This window comes from Phragmites australis, chromosome 9, assembly GCF_958298935.1.
Source record: "Phragmites australis chromosome 9, lpPhrAust1.1, whole genome shotgun sequence".
In the NCBI taxonomy this organism is placed as follows: Eukaryota; Viridiplantae; Streptophyta; class Magnoliopsida; order Poales; family Poaceae; genus Phragmites; species Phragmites australis.
Window position 1 is genome coordinate 13,075,099 of NC_084929.1, and position 14,927 is coordinate 13,090,025.

The window sequence follows — 14,927 nt, forward strand, 5'->3', positions numbered from 1 at the left end:
TGTGGTCTACATCAACATATGACTACATCAACTACTTCACCGAGTCGTCAACACCTTCATCTCCGATGTCGGCAACATCTTCACCAACCAATCAACTCTAACCATTGCTCTGCCCCGAGACGTCATCACCAACCCTCTAATGGCTTCATTGGGACCTGTTAAGTCCTAATGCTTTCGCTTTATGGGTGTTCAACTCTAGGGCTATGTCTTTATATTAAATAGATAAAATTTAGCTCCTAACTATTAGCATCAGAGCCAACGTAGCCCAGATTGAATCCAATTTGGATTAGTTAGTCTTGGGTCAGACCTATTAGAACAAATCATCGATGTTTAAACCTTAATTTCTCATAGATTAGCACAAATTGATGACGATTAGGGCTTAATTGTTTATAGATTAGTGCAAATTGTTCATGTTTAGTGATATTTAGCCCAAATTGACCTGGGCTTAGTGCATTAGGCAGCTTTTATGCTTCCATGTTCATAAGTAGGCTTCTATCATGAGTGTATGTGCATGTTGATGTCGAATTGGGTTCGGTTTTGGGGCTTTTAATCTCATGTTACATAGAGAAGGAGGGGAATTAGGCATATCTGAAACCCTAAGCAAAACACCCCACAAAATCCCCAAATCACTGTCACGTCCTAAAATCCGTAATTGTGTGTTTTAATCCTAAAAAACATGCAATTTCAGCTTCATGTTCCAGTTTGGGTCACTGGAGCACCTCACTTTGAATCAATGAGGTAGGAGAAGGAAAAACTAAGAGAAATAAAAGAGCTAGAAGCAAGTCTGGACTTTCCTCTAGGTAAATGGGGCCCACTTGGGTGGAAAATATCTCTCTATAGGTGGGCAACAACACTCTCTCTCCCCCTAAAAAGCTTGCCCATACGTACTACTCACCCACTCCACCAGATAAGGCTTTTTGAAGAAGCAAGTTGGAGTTGGCTGTCTCTCACTCTCTCTCTTAGGCTCCCTTTTTCCCCTTTTGGATCCCTACCTCTGGGAGCAAGATCAAGGTACGTATGTGGTACTCACGTGACCACCAGCTCAAGGACTACCCGTCCATCCAATTCATTTTCAGTTTCCCCGAAGGAATTCGAGCTGGTTCTGAACTTGTTTGGTGTTCTTTGGGTGAAGCAAGGAAGCAGCAGTTTTTCCACTCTTCTCCAAGCCATTTTTCGTCGTTTCCTCCTTCAACTGGCGGTCACCAACCTCAGCAAAGGACCTTGGGTGAGTCTGCTAGGCTCCCATAGCAAGTATGCTCATTTTTGGTTGGATAGATCTTGAATCTGGAACTAGGGTTGCAAAGTTCTTAAAGTTCTGCAGTCTGGGAACAAATGAGGATTTATGTGGATTTGAGTTAGGAATCATGTTGCTAGGCGGTTGAGCAAAGTCTAGACCCTGTACACCCTTCTAGGTATTTTTATTTTTGATTTAGAGAGACTCCCAGGTTAGTTTAGCCCAGTTTTTCCCTTCGTAATGGCTGCTGTTCTGGAGCTGCGCGAGGCTGATTTTACTGTAGCGCCGAGTACTGTTCACCCGAGCACCCCTGATACTGTTCACCCCGAGCACGAGCGCAGTCACCCCGAGCACTCCCGAGCACACCGGGTACTGTTCACCCGACGACCCCGGTACTGTTCACCCGAGCACGAGCGCAGTCACCCCGAGCACCCCGGGTACTGTTCACCCGACGACCCTCGGGTACTGTTCACCCGAGCACCCGAGCACCTCGGGTACTGTTCACCCGAGCACGAGTACAGTTCACCCCGAGCACTCCCGAGCACCCCGGGTACTGTTCACCCGACGACCCCCGGGTACTGTTCATCCGAGCACCCGGGCACCCTGTACTGTTCACCCCGAGCCCCGAGCACGATCGATCCCGAGAACCCCCGGGTACTGTTCACCCGAGCACCCCCGGTACCCGTGAGTACTGTTCATCCCGGGCACCTCGAGCACGGTTTATCAGGCTTTCCTGATAGCTGATAGCTTGTAAAATTTGTAGTTAATTCGTAGGAACTCCAAACTTTTTGAGACCACTTGGAAAATTCTGGTTTGGACAGTACGATCTTGGAATAATGTTGTCATGTATTGTGGAGCATATTTTTCTTACATGGTCGCATTTCATACATGCTCATTACATTGCACGCGTTGCTCTCTGTAGTGAACGCCGATCCGTCGATCCCGGAGGCCGTTGGCGATCGTGAGGCATCCCACCTTTCTGATCCAGGGCAGCAAGGCAAGCATCGTTCATATTGCACCGTGTCTACTTGAAATTTTAATATGTTATCTACGCTTATGTATACATTGCATGTGTCGGGTACTGAGTTGGGTAGAACCTATGCCGATGCATTATCCCATTTCGGTCACGTGTCATGTGTTGTTCGTAGGAGCCTAGTGGTGTCATCGAGGTCTAATTTTAGTTCGCTATGCTTAGTGGTACTTAGGCTTTCCGGTAGAAGTCGATGACGGCGTCCACCGTTGTCGCGAGCCTAGGACTTATTACTTGTTCACACTTATGGTTGTGTTGATGATGAGTCGGTTTGGTGAGTGGTGAGTTGAGACGAGGTGTGGGCGGTGTTAGGGGTGTCATCTGCTCACGAGGAGTCCTCAGGCAGTTCGGGGAGGGAACCCGGACACCGTAGACCGCTTGCACCGGTTAAGCACCGATCATCGGTGTAGTCGGCTTTAGCACATACCTTACTCACCACATGCTGATATAATGGTAGGCGAGCTGATTACCTTCGCAGACGTGGTCATGTGGGCCTCGTCATAGACGGTGTGAGTCCGGTTTGAGTCCGGGCTTTTAGCGGTATTAGTTTGCTCGGGGAGTAGTTCTAATACCGCCTCGCCGAGCTATGGTTGATCCACATGGTTGGGCCTGGTTGGGAAAGGTTGTCACGGGTACCCCCTTGTGCGCATCTTAGCGGGTGGCACAAGCCGTATGGTCCCTGTGTCGTGTGGGTCCAGGAGTATAATCAGTTCGAACTGCCGCGCTCTCGGTCATGAGCATCGCTATCGCTTATCTCCACCGAGCGACCATGTTTTGGTCGTAGAGTTTCGATGTGGGTTGTGGCATGGTTGGATTGGGGTGGTTTGGTCGGTATGTGGTTGGTGGTTTGGTGGGAATGGTTTGCTTTTATACACTTGTTGTTATATATCTGTTTTGATCAGTTGGTTGGCAGGGTTTGGGTCGGTGGTTGGTTAAGTCAGTTGCTTACACCTAGAGTCTAGGTTGCTTACCGCTTAATGAACTTAAACATGTATTAATCCTTGCTACAGCTTTAAATGCATGATCCTTGGAGTCGAGAATATATATACTCATACTGTGTAAGACTTGCTAGTACCTTCGTACTAAGGGTGCTGCCCTTAAGTTGTTTTCAGGTCCGCAGGTTGGCGAAGAAGGGGCAGTGTTCGGCTACTTTGTGCCTGCCGATCAGGGTGGCGGGCAGGAGTAGCATCTTCTACTCCGAACTCTGGCGCTTTTGGTATGGAGCCTAAGGGCATACGGCTCCATACTCTTTTGTTGTATAGGTTTTTCTTCCGCTGCATAGTAGTTGTTGTTGTTCCTCTTTTGTTGTAAATTGTGGAAGCAGTTGCTTGTTTAACAATGGTAATCCAGTTTAATTATTTGCTCTCTATTAAACTGTGTTGTGATATTTGAGTTGTAAGGCATGTGTTCCGATCCTGGGCACAAAACACGTGCCGGGACTACCGGAATGGTATTCTGGTTAATCGTCGAGGTTGTGATTATGACTAATGATCCTCCTGATGATTAATTAGAATACTATTTGGACGGTTCCTCACAATCACTAATTCTAAACTAAAAGGAGGAGGTGGATCTTACGTTTTTTTATGTGCATTGATGTCTTCCTTGAGGCCGCCAGAGCCATCTTCAGCATCTTCTCCGATGGATCTGCCTCCTCCTCCTTGCGTGCACATGGATTCCCCAGCCACCGACATCTCCACTTCGTCGCGCGTTGTTGGTTCTTGCACACATGTGTCGGAGCTCCGCTGCCGTGCACCTCTTCTCATTGGGCATGTTGTCATTACAGAACCACCACAGATCAACTCAATAGAGCTGTGCACAACCTCAGTTGCGCATGATATACCCTTGATATGGGGTTGGGTGTCCTAATCTTTTGATGAAATAACACTCTTTGGTTTGGTGGAGACGACTTTGACGATCCGACTATACTCGTACAACGATGGAGTGCAAGGCACACTACTACAAAACATATGTTACAAAGAGGTTTCATATGAACATATAGTTATGTGTTACAGAAAATGGTTGTAACACATAGTGATTGTTTTGTAAAAAAGTGTTATAGAGACTGATATCAGTAACACAAAAGTAATGTTACTCCTACAATGTTACAGAAAAAGCTCATAGTAAAACAAAATAATATTACAGCTAAGTGTTACAAAGACACACATATATTTGGTGTCATCATCGAATGCACGTTCATGCTTAATTGCTAGAGGATCAAAGCCTTATCACGCGACATGATAAACTCTTGAATTCCAGATGTCGTTACAAGGTTAAATGTAGAGAGAACTATTTTTCAATTACCAATGAAAACTTTAAAAATATGTTGATGACATGCGTGAAAATATATTTTCAACAATGTTAGAGGAGTCAACACTTTAAATATATCTTCAACAATGTTATAGCTTGAAAGGTACTTCGATGATGATGGCTGGTTTTAAAGGAGTCAAAAATGTTAGGGGAATCAACACTTTAAATTTTCAACAATGTTAGAGGAGTCAATACTTTAAAAATATGTTGATGATACATGTTATGTGTGAAAATATTTGGCTCCTGATTTTTTGTTACGATTTACTGGGGATTTGAGTGACTTTGTGACTTATCGCTCCAAATGGTCGTCAGGCCCTTGCAACATGTATATTAGCATCATCTTCTTTGATGGTTTTTGGCATATAGCTGCATTTAGAATCCACAGGTATATGTTGAGTCTCTACCACTACTACTTGATGTCACTTTCAGTACACGGCATATAAATCTACACTTCACACTTGATTAGAATGTTTAGTTCCTTAAGCTTTTTGGGAATTGTGTTTCAATCAGAGAAGGTCAGATGATTGCAATAGTATATGTTTTCTAGTTTCATGTATCTTACATAATTTGACTTGAGATTTTAGAAGGCACTCTAGTTGCTGATGTGTTTATTATAATTACAGATAAATTATACAGTATGTGTGATATTAAAATGACTCTGATATCCAGGTTTATAGTGTAATATTCTTGACATAAAATAAATCGAAGTCAATGCTAGAGGATTCAGCAATAATGTTGTGCAGCAGAGAAAGTAGCAATGGTCCAGAACCAATCCTACGAGTTTTTCCTTTTGAAAAATAGGAGGGAGAGATGCAGCTCTATGTGTCATAGAGGAAAATTTAAATCAAGGGATGTCATCTGCTGACAAAAGCTGAAAAGAAAAAAAACCAAAGAGATGCTTCCAACTAAGACTGAATAACAGAATTTCATTACATGGAGTCAATATGGAAAATGGATATGGTTATCTAAATTGTTAGAAAACCTAATCTGATTATTTGGGTTTGTCTGAAAGTGCTACCAAATAATATCCTCTCTCCATTTGGATTAGTATCATACCTTTTGAAAAGACAGAGTAGTAGTAGTCAAATCGAGACCCTAATCCAACAATGAGATTGTACCAATTCCTCCCTTCCTAGTAGCGCTGCTGGCTCCCACACCCCACTAGCGTCACCTATGCTCCTCCTCTTTTGGGCGCCTCAATCCTCCCCCCCCCCCAACACTTTTCTCTCTGAGAACCACTCAGAATAGCAACAGTGGTTACAAGCTCATCGTTCATTCGAAGCACATCAAATATGCACACAAATCAGAGAGCTTTCAGGTACTAGCAAAAAAAAACAAAAGATGGGGGAAATCAGAAGAGATGGTGAGGAAATCATACCAGGATTGGTAGGATTGGGGAAAAGTGGTGCAAAACCATCACTTCGCCCCACTGATGGTCAAATCCCCAATCACGTGACAGATGGGGGATTGACATCATCGGACAGTACCCAGTTGCCCCAGGAAATTTGCGTTATGCCATCGTTGCAGTAGAGTACTTCTCCAAATGGGTGGAAGCAATGCCGCTGGTGAAAATAACATTAAGAAATGTACAAAAGTTCTTATGGAAAAACATCATCTGCTACTTCGGCATCCCTCGTGAAGTGACGACCGACAATGGCACGCAATTTGACAATAGATGCTATGAAAACATGGGAATCAAAGTCCACTTCGCATCAATATATCACCCACAGTCAAATAGAGCTGTGGAGACAGCGAATGGCATCGTCCTAACTAGTGTCACAAGGCGTCTACAAGGCCTGTCAAAAGGGAAATGGGTCAAAGAATTTCTAAAGGTCTTATGGTCAGCAAGGACAATGGCAACGAGACCAACATGGTTCACGCTGTTTCGTTTGCTCTTCGGCAAAGAGGCAATGACTCTGGAGGAATGTAAAAATAAATCATTTAGAGTCATGGTTGAATCAGCTCAAAGCAAAGAATGGATATCCAACGATGCAATGGAGGAGATTAGAATGCAGGCCATTGAAAAGTTGACAAAATATCAAGAAGAAATTAAAAGATGGAGGGACAAGAAAATATCACCAAAGGAGTTCATGCTTGGAGACCTGGTACTGCGAAGGCTCCCCAATGCTTCAACTATGGGGAAGTTGCACAGCAAGTGGGATGGACCTTTCTTGGTAAAGAGTTCAGTTAGACCCGGTCTTATCATCTGGCGACTATCGAAGGGGAAGAGCTTCCACCCACTTGGAATGCGGATAACCTTCATAAATTTTATGTGTAGCAAAGATCAAAGGGGTGCCTTCGTATTAATGGATGAAGTACCTATGAAAGTTTTACATTTATGTAATTTTAAATTCTATATTTCAATTCAAACAATGTACAGGTGTTGTACCCTTTTCCTCACATGGGGAACCCTTCGTTATGGAGTGATGTTTTTAATGAGGCAGTGACCTTTGTAAACCCTATTTTATATATATGTAGTTACCACCAAGAAAGTGTGTACATCTGGAATCTGTGCATAATTCGTCATTGAAGTGATGCAGGCCTTCAGTAGAAGGAAGCACGCTAATCGACAAGAAGAGGCGGGCCGAAGCCTCACCATAAAAGTCGAGATACAAAATGCCTAAGATGTCATACCTTTCGACTTAAGGCGGGTGCAAACCTGTGGTAAAAGTGCAAAGCATATAAGTTACTTCCTAGTTGTCTTTATTTTAAATCAGATGTCCTTCGGTAGCATTTCGCTCTTGTAGTAAGATAATTGTTATTCAATTGCACCCTTGCATATCTATTTAATGCATGAAAAAGCTGAAGTGCTGCCCTACCTTAGAAAGAAGGCAGCGCAACTCTCGACTAAAAGTTAAGAGTGCCTTCCCTAGCACCGAAGGCAAAAGAGACCTTTGGAAACAAAAACCGAAGTGTTGCCCAACCTCAGAAAAAAGGTGGCACACCTCTCGACTAAAAGTCAGGGGCTAAGAGTGCATGCTCCTGCATCAAAATCAAAAGAGACCTTTGGAAACAAAAGTCAAAGTGATATTCGACCTCAGAAAGAAGGTGGACCGAGGCTTCGGGAGGTCGTGTTTTGGAAGGCTTCGGGGGGTTGAACTGGCGGAGCCTAGGGAAGGCTTCGTAGGTGCAAAGGGGTACTGAAAAAGGATTTGATGATATCAGAGATCGAGCTTCTAGTAGAGGGTTCGGAGATTAAGGCTTCGGAGGGACCTGGATGGTGATCTTGAACCGTTATCCTCAGGCTGGCTTATTTCCCCCCAACAGTTCTCAACTATCTCAAAGCATAAACTACGAATTTGACTTCCTGTATCAAAACATATCCAAGATCTTGTTGAGATGCATCATAGTATATGTTGAAGTTCTTCTAGATATAGGTTAATACTAGCACTAGGGTTGTGTCAGTTTCTTCTTAAGCTCCTTAAAACTTGCCTCACAAGCAACAATCCATACATATTTCTTTTCTTTCTTAAGTAATTCCATAAGAGGCTTGGCAATCTTGGAAAACTGTGATATGAAGTGACGATAGTATCCACCTAAACCCAGAAACTTATACTTCTGTAACACTTGTAGGTGATTTCCAATTCAGCACATCTTTCACTTTACTAGGGTCCACTGTGACTCCTTTGGCAGATAAGATATGTCTGACAAATGACACTTTCTTTATCCAGAACTCACACTTGCTGAACTTAGCATACAACTGATGCTCTGTAAGCTTTCCTAAGACCTTTCTTAGGTGATCCACATGTTCTTCTTCACACTTATAGTAAATCAATATGTCGTCGATAAACACTCCCACAAACTTATCCAAATAGTCGTTGAACACCTTATTCATGAGGTACTTTAAGTAAGCTGGGGCGTTAGTCAAACCAAATGACATAACCGTAAACTCATATAGTCCATATCTGGTGATAAAAGGTTGTCTTAGGTATATTTGATTCTCGAATCTTTAACTGGTGATAACCTGACCTTAAGTCTATCATCAAGGAAACATAGGCTCCAGTAAGTTGGTCAAACAGATTTTCAATCCTAGGTAAGGGTTGTTCTTGATGGTAACTTCATTGAGTGCTCTATAGTCTATGCACATCATTTAGCTTTTGTCTTTCTTCTGCACAAAAAGCACGGGTGCTCCCCAAGGTGAGGCACTAGGGCGAACATAACCCTTCTCTAGCGGCTCTTGAATCTGCTTCTTTAGTTTTGCTAGGTTATTAGCAGGCATGCTATAGGGCCTTTTGGCTATAGGTGCAGTTTCAAGCACAAGATCAATAACAAACTCGTTGTCTTAGCCTGTGGCATACTTGGCAATTCATCCACGAAAATGTCTAGGAACACGCAGACTATACAAATTTGATCCACTGTTGATCCTTCCATATGATTTAACTTACATGCTTCTACTGACGGTGTGTCTACCACTAACTCTACCTTAACTCCTCCTCCTTTAACCAAGGTGGCTACCCTTCTGGCACACTCTATCACTCTTTTGAACTTTGCTAGCCAATCCATTCCAAGAATCACATCTATCCCATCTAACTCTAGGACGATAAGGTTGGCTAGGAAGTCTAGCCCCCCCCCCCCCCCCTTAATTTAAGGTTTACTTTGGGGGAGATGAGACTAGCTCTCATTTCTCCACCAGGTGAGATAATTACCATCTTATGTTTCAAGATTCGTACTAGCATGTTATACTTGGCCACATACTTGGATGTAATAAACAAATGCGAAGCTCTAGAATCAAACAAAATAGATGCAGGGGCTGAGTTGATGAGGAACATACCATGTACAACATTTGGTGCATCCTGAGCTTCTTCTGCAGTGACATGGTTCATGTGTCCCTTCATATGGTTTTGCTAAACTCTATTAGGTGGAGCAGGTGTTTGGTACTAGTTACAGTTCTGAGCTGGAGCAGGAGTCTTTACTCGAGTGTTCAAATTGAATGGCATTGGTGTCTGATTCTTCGTTCTCTTAGGACATTAGTTGGCAAAGTATACAATCTCCTAACAGTTGAAGCATGGGCGTCCAGCTATAGCATGAGGGTTAGGGTTCTTAGCTAGGGCTAGTGAGTTGTTGTTATTGTTGGGATGAGGTTGTTGATATGATGGATAAGGTGTTGTTGCTTGAGGTCTAAACTGAGTGGATGATTGTTGCTGCTGTCCCTGATGTGGTACGATGTGACGATGAGAGTTGCTGCCGAAATGCTAACCTTGTGAAGCCATCCTTCTCTTATGATCTTCACCAAGCATACAACTCTTGTCTTCCAATACTAGTACCTTATTCACTAAATATTGAAAATCCGGGTAATCATGGGTGCTTAACTGAGCTAGCATGCAATAGACTAGTCCATCCAAGAAACATTCCTACTTCTTCTCATCAGTGTCTGCATCCTCTGGTGCGTACCTTGAAAGCTGAGTGAACTTGTTCACATACTCATTTACTGACATAGAGCCTTGCTTCAAGTTACGGAATTCTTTCTTCATCATGGTTATAGTACCTGCAGGTACATGGTGGCGGTGAATGGCTCCCTTGAATTTCACCCATGTGACTGACTCATGGTCCTCATGAGCATTGTAGAAGGCATCCCACCAGTCAGCAGCAGGACTGGTGAGTTGATGAGCAGCATACAAGACTTTCTCATGGTCATTGCATTGGGCGATAAACAACTTCTTCTCAATTGTCTTAAGCCAATCATCAACTACGAATGGTTCAGTGGTGTGGGGGAACGTTGGTGGCATAGTCCTCATAAACTCTCCCAACTTGAACTAGTTGTGGAGTTGAGGCTATGATGAGATTGAGTTTGGGATGCTTGTTGTATATTGGCCATTGCTTGGGCCATTCCTTGTAAAATCGGGGTTTGCACAACCATGAGCTGCTCCATAGTTACCAGAGGTGGTGGTGGAGGTGGGGATGTTGCACGGTTGTCACTACCCCCATGGTTGTTCCTGGTGTTGACCATCTAGCAGGGATAGGACATAGAAAAGAGAAAAGTATAAGATTCTATGGAATGTCTATGTTGATAAAGACTTGTTCTACTTTTAAAACACTTCTTATATTAATTACTTAATATCCTCATACCCTACTTCTAAGATGTGGATGCAGATGGTGCATAAGGGTGATCATGCAACTCACATCTCGCACACACAAGCAATAAGATCCATAAAGCTATGGGGGAACCGTTCAAATAATATTCTAATTAATAACCAGGAGGATCATTATTCATAATCACAACCTCGATGGTTAACCAGAATATCATCATGGTAGTCCCAGCACTTGTTTTGTGCCCAAGATCGGAACACATGCTTTTACAACATATAGCATCACAACATATTTTAAGAAAGAGCAAGTAATTAACATTATATTACAAGTTCTTAAGCACTACGAAGTTATTACAATTTACCACAAAAGAGAGCTAGGAGGAGACTAAAACCTGCTCAACTCCTAACCAACAAAAGAAACTACGTAGTAGAAGCTAAAGCTATAAACGGCAAAAGGAGGATGGAGCCATATGCCCTTAGGCTCCATCACAAAAGTACACCAACTGAGTAGGATGCACTACTCAAGCCCTCCACGACCCTCGGCAGCTGTGAAGTAGCCAAACACCATTTTCACCTCACATGCGAAGCTAGTAGAGCAGCTGAGTACGAAGGTACTCGCAAGACTTAATCCATATAGAGCATATATAAATAGCTCAACTCCGAGGATTATGCATTGAGCTGTTAGCAAGAAAAAGACCTCAAGGTTAAGTACATTAATATGCTTAAGCAACCTAGACACATGTGTGAGCACCTAAACCTAACTAACAACAATACCATTATACCCTGCAATGACCAACTGCACATAAATGTATTTCTGGAACCGACATGAACATGTATGTAACACGAACCATCTTCCCGAAGACCAACATATCCAACCACAAACCACAACTCATGACTCTACTATGCTGTGCATTGACAGAAGGCATGCTCATGACGGAGAGCGTGGTAGTTCGAACTATTTTTACACCCTGTAGGGGGATACTCATTTACCCATATGACACGAGGACCATTTGACTTGCATGACCACACAGGTCCATACAAGGGACTACTTGTGACAACCTTTCCCAATAAGCCCCAACCATTTGATACATGCATCACTCAGTGCAGAGGTATCCAGAACTACTCCCGGAGCAAACTAGATACCTTCTACAAGCCTGCCCGCTCACATCGTCGATGTTCAGGGCCAAATGATCACAGCTAAAGAGGTATTCGACTTACCTTACCATTAAATCAGTATGTGGTGAGTACGGTAAGTGCCAAAGCTAAGGGCAGCCAACGGTCGGTGCTTAACTGATGCAAGGTGGTCTACGGTATCCGGGCTCCCTCCTCGAACTACTCCGGGAACCTCCTGTAGGGCAGATGATACCCCTAACATAGCCCACATCTTGTCTCATTCTCACATCTCAACCATCTCAACAACATAATCAATAGTGTGAAACATTAAGTAAGCCCCAAGCTCGCGAACAACGGTATCACCGTCGCTCGACTTCTACCGAGGATCTATGCATTGCTAAGAATGTTGAACAACTCTTAGGCTAGACATCAACAATATTATTGAGGTGACAAGGAAGAGGATAATCAACAATTCAAGGTAGAGGATATGCAATACAACATAGGTTCTACCCATTTTTGCCCGACATCGACTCCCTACTCATGCAAACATACAAAAGCATAATTTATCAAAATTTTGACTTCATTCAATTCAACACAAGGGTTCAATATGCTTACATACTTGCTTTGTTGCTCTGTCGGCTACCTGATGCTACCCGCACATGATTCACAGAAGTGGGTGCCTCGGTGTCACCCTCATTCGCCTGAACTATCAGATCGATGCTCTCTAAAAGAAACACGGGTGCATTGCATAAATAAATGAACAATACAAAAAAGATTCATAAAATGCATGCTCAAGTAATAGTGGAGCACCGAGACTCGAAAACATTCACAAAAGACCAGTAAGGGACTAGGGCTTCAAAGCGTGAAACCCCAGATAAGCCAACTTAAAATGTACCAAGCCTTCAGTGGCTGGCGGTTAGAACGACCCTGGGGTGGCGGTTAGACCGGTGGCCAGCAGAGAGTTTTAGGGGTTGGCAGTCGAACCGACATCAATCTGATAGTCAGACCACCCACCAACGGTCAAACCAGCCCTAGCGGCGGTCCGGCCCCTGTATAGAGCCCTCACTTCAGATCTTCCGGTCCTAACTGGCGGTCATACCAGCCCTAGTGGCGGTCAGACCGCTAGGCCTTGTCAGCAGCACCCTTGGGGGTTGCTGGCGAGAGCTCCGGCGAGATTCTCGACCATGGAGGGTACCTAAATTCTCTATGGGACTAGTGGATTATTTCTAAAGTGACTTTGACTACCTTCATAAAGCTAAACTCAAAATGCCCCATGGATTGGATCTAGGCTAAGTTGAGTTTTGGGCCTAAATGACACGGGGGGCTCGAATTGAGCTCAGAAACAACGGAAAGACTATAGGGGAAGCCTCACCTTAGTGCATTGAAGCTTTCTAGTGGATGGGTTGGCTTCGAGAAGCCTTCGATTTGCAGATCGGCTCCCGGGGTGGTCGTGGCTTGAGGTGAACGGTGGGTCTCTAGCAAGGGAGAAGATGGGGAGATGCTTGGGGAAGTCCTTCGGGAGCTCATGAGAGTCCCCTCCTCTGATCTTTGGCCCTCAAACGCGATGAAAAAGGAACCCTGTCCCTTCTAGTGTTGGGTGGAGAGAGTGAGGGACGAGCAAATGAGAGAGTGAGAGAGGCAATGGACCACCTTCAGTCGAGCCTCTGTGTGTACTGGCGGTGGGACCACATAGGGTACCAGTCAGACCGCAGCAAGCACATGTGGCATGCCCATGTGGCTGCCACCTGGTGGTCAGACCACGGGAGATCCCGGTCAGACTACGAGAGGGGTTTTGTGCTGAATCTTTCTAAGTATTCCCGCTTTCCCTTCCCTTTCTTCTCCAAAGGATCTAGGCATTTTCTAAGGGCTCTAAACCATCTATAGGGTGTTTGAAACACCTTCGAACTAAACTTGTCGGAAAATTACGTAACAACACAGGTGATAACACATGCGATTATGGTTAAGTGATGCTTAATTATAGCTTATCATTTTTGGGACGTGACAAAAACCATGAACTCTAAAGCGACCTAAGCAACACTACTGATCGAGCTCTTCTAACTTAATGGGTGTTTCTCTATAAGGTACACATGGTGGGGTTGCAGGTTTTTCATCTAAATCACTGTTATGGTATTCTAATCCTGAGTCGGTGAGAGGCTCAGAGTGCGATCTCTTGCTTGGAAGTGAGGCTAGTGTAGGTGTAGCATCCCGTAGGTGATGACGAAGTCCCATGTTCTCTTCTTTAGCATCTTCCAAGTGGTGGCAAACGGTCTTCAGCTCTAGCATAGCATTCTCATAGAGTCAATCCATGGTGACAGTGAGTTGAACATGTATCTAGAGCATAGTGCTTTCTTCATTGCAGTAGCATCGAACTCTGGTATCTATGCTATAGATAGGGATGTAGCGGTATTGCGAGTTCTTGATGGTTGATCCATAGTCCAAGCACACATGATAGAGAGCTTGGTGTGCGGCATCTTGTATGGCTTCTACAAAGCTAGCCCTTCTTGTCTCCATTGAGTAAGTACGAGTGCTTGGAATTCTCTCTTATGAGCGTGACTTTCATAAATGAAGACGGTGACGTTCCACTCCGTACCATTGGCTTGTCTTGATCCCTCATATAGCGGCTTCTTTTGGTGTCCCATGTCCATGAGCACGGACCAAAGCATCCTTGGTAGGATCCCTTGGTGCAATTCATTGGAGTCGCGCATTTCATTGAGATCCGAGGCCATCTATATGTTTAAGCATAGGGTGTGATAAGTAAACCATTAAAGAAGAGAGGAAGACGAAGTCTTTGAGCATAGCTTTGAGGTTTTCAAGTTTTCATCTTTTTAAGGCTCATCATGCTATCTAAGGCTACATTCCAGATTGATATGACCCTGATACCACTTTTGTCGAGACTAGTCCAAAGAAAAGACCAATATCACTTATGTGGTGAGTCCAAGAATCAATCTCAATACATAGTGACTTCATAGATGAATATCATTATAATATCTATAATATCCCAAAATTCTTAAACATATCATTAAGCATTCATGAGCATCATTAGCATCATATTTGAAGTTTTGAGCAAGTAATTAATACCATTAAAATTAATCATAAATTGTTAAGTTTAATGAAAAGTGATGCGTTGTGAAGGAACTCACAAAATTACTATCTAACATAAGGCTTGAAATAATTTTAGAAAGTAGTCCATGTTATATGAAGAATTTTGGTGAATTCT